At 35.1% G+C, this 5,592-nt stretch overlaps 1 pseudogene; it reads left to right on the forward strand.

Moving 5' to 3' along the window:
• The window catches only part of LOC101587190, a 10,592-nt pseudogene extending 5,765 nt beyond the window's left edge, over window positions 1–4,827 (forward strand).
• Window positions 4,828–5,592: the final 765 nt, after the last annotated feature.

The raw sequence follows: 5,592 nt of genomic DNA on the forward strand, positions 1-5,592 counted from the left end.
AATTAAATTTATAGTTATATTGACAGTCATTTAACAAATATTGAAAGTTTTTAATGTATTGTGTGTATGAAAGCAGCATTTAGTTGACAAGAAGAAAAAGACAGGTAAGATGGAAAAGGAAGAAAAAAGGAAGGAAAGAAGAAAAGAATGAAAAAGAAAGGAAGAGAGAATAAGTAAATTTATGACATACATATAGTCAAGTGATATACTAAGCACAGAAAAAGAGACTTTTTTTCAATAAATCACCACAGTAAACATGGTTCTGCCTCTTGCAGACTCTGTTGATTATTCCTTTGGCTCACTGCTTGTGTCAAAATCATATGTAAATATGTTGCTTTCTACAAACTAAACTGACATGAATTCTCTAAGCACTATTTCTCACTCTTGTAAACATTAATAAGTAGGAGTAACGTCTGGGACACAGTGACAGGAATGCTGCCCTTGTGGGCATCTAACAACATATTTACTGTTCTATCCAAATGCACATCTAAGAATTCATATTTACCCATTGATGAATTTTAATGGATACAAGCAATGGGAACAAAATAGGATAAATGTCAAAATAGAATCTCACCAATTTCAGCCTTCCAGGACTGCTCCCTCCACTGTTTGGACTCTCCATAATCCCCAAAGTTTTAAGCATTTTCATGAAATCTCTCACCACTTCTCTTAATGAATAGAATGATTTGTTCTAATGGTGTTTGTAAATAGGATCACAAGTCCGCATCTTGTACAGCAATTAATCACTAAGAAGAATATATGCAGTGTATTATTTGTTGAAACTGTCCTTCTGATATGATTTGAAACTGTCTCATTGCTATCTGTTTGTCAATAAAACTTTGGAAAAAAAAAAAAAAAGAAATCTCTCACCACTTTCATTTTTCTTCCAAATCAATACATAAGATAAAATGTTTCAGGAATGTGAAGATGCAAATAACTAAGGACAAAAGAAATTGTTAGCTCCTTCAGAATCTGCATTTCACCTATGATTACAAGCTATAAATAGATAAAATTAGGTCAACTATTTAAGAGAAAGAATTATTTTAATCAAGTGACTTCAAACCCCAGTTCATATCTGACCATCACAAACTACTCTATGATTTGTTTACTCTTAGACTCCTAGATTCATTCAATCATTTGTTAATTACATAGGGAGCATCAAATATGTCTGAGGTTTGGTACTGTGTTCTGACATTCAAAGATGAAGCAGTAGACAAAGCTTAATTAAATGTTATATATTATAGAATAATGTACATAAACTCCCAAAGTTTGGCAAGGCCACTAAAAATTGAGTAAATACAAAATAGGATAAGCCCAAGGATATCAATGTCATTAAACTTATAATTAAACTTTTGAAAACTAAAGGCAAAGACAAAAAAGCAGACGCATTACCTATACAGAAACACCAATTTTAATAACAGAAAATTTTTCCTATGAAGCCATAGAGACCAAAAAAGAACTACTGTTTGAAGAATTGTCAATGGTGAAATTGATATCTGGAAAAATACTTTATTAAGAATGAAGATAAAAAAAAAAGAATGAAGATAAACAGTATGGAGATTCTTCAGAAAATAATTGGATGTCCCTTTAACCCAGGTATTCCCCTTCTGGGTAGCTTCTTAGAAAAAATTTTTTAAAAGGGGGATATAAATGAAGAACCATTTTGTAGTGAATATATATATATATATATATGTATATACAAAAGAGTTATGATAGATACACAGCTATTTTCTCTTAGCTCAATGAGAAGAAAGATTTTACTAATAATGTTTAGACAAGATATCATGTCTGCATCTTGTACTCTGAATAACTACTACGAAGACAGTAATATACAGTATATTAATTATAGTAACTGTCCTACTAACCTGCTGTGAAACTATCTCATTGCTATTTCTTTCTCTATAAATAAAATAAATTAAAGACATCATACAATAGTGACATATGTGCACCCATGAATTTGTAATAGCTAGATCTTGAAAACAACCCAAATTCCCATCCACTGAGGAATGGATAAAAAAGATGTTATATTTTTATACAATGGTATTACTCAGATACAAAAAAAAATTGAGGCTTTTATAGGTAAATGGTTGCATCTAGAGACCATGCTCAGAATTGAAATCGGGCTCACATGTGTAAACATCATACTAGTTCTTTGGTGTAAGAAGCTGAAAAAGTAAAACAAGGTACAAAATGTACAATAGACATTGTGAAATGGAAATAAACTGTTCAAAAGGAAAGAGAAACTGGAGTGGGGAAAGGAGAAAGGAAGGAAGAGAAAAGAGAAAATACAAGAGAGTTAAGACAGTTATACTACTAATTTCTCTTAGTTCATTGAAAAGAAAGTTTTGTGCTAATAGCATTTGGACAATTTTTTATGCCTGTGTATCATATAATCTGCATAACTTGTTTGAAAATAACAATATTAGCTATATTATGGAACACTTCTAGAAGATTTATAGAACTTTCCTTCCATTGTTACTCTACTATTTTGTTTTGAAATTTTGTTTTGTCTTTTATTTTAAGTAAAAGAATGAAGATAAAATAAAAGTAACCTCAGGTTAAGGAAAACTATGAGAATTTGTTACTAGAAGACCTACTTGTAAAAGCCTAGGTAAAAGAAGTTATTCAAAGAGAAAGGAATTGATTTTAAAAAGAAGAATTGCAGAATATCAGGAACAACCAAAGAACAAGAATATAGGTAACACAATAGAATATGATATTCTTCATAACAAATGAGTTTCATTAATCATGCTTGATGATCAAAACAAAAGTTACATAATGCTCAAGGCAATGTTTTATAAAGGTAGTAAAATAAGGACATGAAAAGAAGCAAAATGTCTGCATTTTACTAATGTTCAAATATTGATATAAGTAGATTCATTCAAATAATAATAGAGTAATCATGGCAAAAATTATAGATATACACTTAAATATACTATACAATATCAAGATGGAATCCTAAAATATATTCAAGTAACATACACACACACATACACAAAGAGAGGAATGAAAGACAGTGGAAACTAATAGAAAAAGCAATAAAACATCAAATTAATTAAGCATTAACAAACAAATGACTTACACATATCTGGACCACCTCTGAAGGCCAGCAAAACCCTAACCTTTTACAGTCTTCATCAGGACTTCCCCAGTGTGGTGGTGCTTGGCCTCATCAGGAGGCCAGCTGGGGTGGATGAGCAGGAGAACTGGAACGAAGGCAAAGAAAACATCAGAGCCACCGTCGCAACAGGGCGCAGGCAGGTCCAAGACCTGGAGCTGTCTTCTGTAGAGGTGGATTCCCGTGGAGTTGTTTAGGCTGCCGCAGAAGGTGTTGTGCTTGATCTCTATGAATATGATGACCTAAAGAAGAGAAAGGAGATGGGAGTGTCAGCGAAGCTTTATGGAAGCAGGGATCAGGAGGCCTGTCAGAAAAGGGTCTCCTCTTCAGGGAAGAACTGATGGATACCACAAGATGATTTCAACCAGATTTGGTGAAATTATTGAGAAGAACCTCAGAAGTGCTAGTGGTAAAACAGAGGTCTACATCAGACCCAAGTGTTGAATCGAGGAACAGGAGAAGGGTTCATTCCTGAGCATAGCCAAAGGGTCTGATGAGCCTCCAGTTTTCCTGGAAATCTACTACAGAGGCAGCCCCAATGCAAGTGAAGTGCCTCTGGTGTTTGTTGTCCCAACAAACACCAACAAAGGGAATTACCTGTGTTGCATTGTTTTGCTGAATTCAAGCACCTATAATATTTAGATGCCAATAGAATACCCATCTCTGACAGGACTGAACTGGAGAGGGAGGATACAGAGGAAGGACTATTTTGTATTTGTATATACAGAATAGTTAGGATAGATGTACAGCTGCTTTTGCTTGGTTCAGTGAGAGGAAGGATTTGTAGTAGTAGTGTTTGGACTGGATGTCCTGGCTGCTGCTTGTGCTGTGGATGACCACTGAGAAGATAACAATGTGCAATGTGTTAATTATTGAAAATGTCCTATTAATCAGTTTGGAAAGTGTCTCATTGATATTTGTTTCTCAATAAAATAAAAAAATCATATTTCTTCAGTAGAGGACTGATCCATCCCGGAAAAAAAAAAGGAATTACATTTGACAGCGGTGGAATCTCCATCAAGGCTTCTGCAAACATGGGCCTCATGAGGGCTGACATGGGGGGAGCACTAACAATCTACTCAGCCATTGTGTCTGCTGTGAAGTTCAATTTGCCCATTAACATCATAGATTTGGCCCCTCTCTGTGAGAATATTCCCAGCTGCAAAGCCAACAAGCCTGGAGATGTGGTCAGAGCCCAGAATGGGAAGACCATCCACGTGGGTAACACCGATGCTGAGGGGCAGTTCGTCCTCAGCACATACTGTTATGCACATACCTTTAATCCAAAGCTCATCATCAATGCTGCCACCTTAACAGGTAGCATGGATGTGGCACTGGGGTCAGGTGCCACTGGTGTCTTTACCAATCCATCCTGGCTGTGGGACAAACTATTTGAGGCCAGCATTGAAACTGGGGACTGGGTGGGGATGATGCTTCTCTTTGAACATTATACCAGACAGGTTGTAGATTGCCAACTTGCTGATATCAATAATGTTGGAAAATACAGATCTGTGGGAGCGTGCACCACAGCGGCATTCCTGAGGGACTTCGTGACTGACTTAGACATCGCAGGTGTGATGACCAACAAGGATGAGGCTCCGTACCTGCCAAAGGGCATGACCGGGAGACACACCCAGACTCTGATCGAGTTCCTGCTTCACTTCAGTCAAGACGAGGCCTACTTCCGACACTTGGAAATTGCTGCATGAGCCTTACAACAGGTAGTTAAACTTAAATATTTTTGAATGGATAAAAGTCTTTTAAGGCAACAAGGATTGCATTTTTAAAGGTAGAACAAAGTGAAAATTTGTATGCCGTGGTATTTCATTTTATGCAAAGATTTATAAAGGTAAAGCTAATATGTTTGGCAAGCTTTTTAAGATATTCGTTCTGTGCCTAACATTATTTTAAAACTTCCTGATCACTTTTCTGAGTATATACATTTAACAGAAAGGAAAAATTTTATCTCAGATCTGTGGTATTAGGAGCATAAACAAATTAACAGTTATTGTGAGACGTTGAGAAACAACAAATCCAGCTTTTTGTGATCACATCTTATACAAAAATCAGCTCAAGATGGATTATGAATTTAAATATAAAATACAAAACTGTACACAATTTAGAACTCAATATTTAATAAATTTTTTAGGAGCTGGTTGTAAGCAAATAGTTCTTAGATTTGGTACCAAAAGAATGATGCAAAAAATGAAAATTTGACAAATGAAATTTTGTTAAAATTTAAAACCTTGCTTTGCAAAGAACTCTGTAAGTGGATGAAAAGGCAAGCTACAGACTGCAGGAAAATGTGTGCCAACCGTATATTTGAAAGATAACTTGTATCTCAAACATATGAAGAACTCCTAAAATTCAACAAATTTGAAAATAAAACCCAACAACCCAAATAAAAACTGGGTAAAAGACATTCAGCCAAAGAGGAAACATAGGTGTCTAATAAGCAAATGAAAATATTTATC

This window comes from Octodon degus, unplaced genomic scaffold, assembly GCF_000260255.1.
Source record: "Octodon degus isolate 3935 unplaced genomic scaffold, OctDeg1.0 scaffold00337, whole genome shotgun sequence".
Classification (NCBI taxonomy): domain Eukaryota; kingdom Metazoa; phylum Chordata; class Mammalia; order Rodentia; family Octodontidae; genus Octodon; species Octodon degus.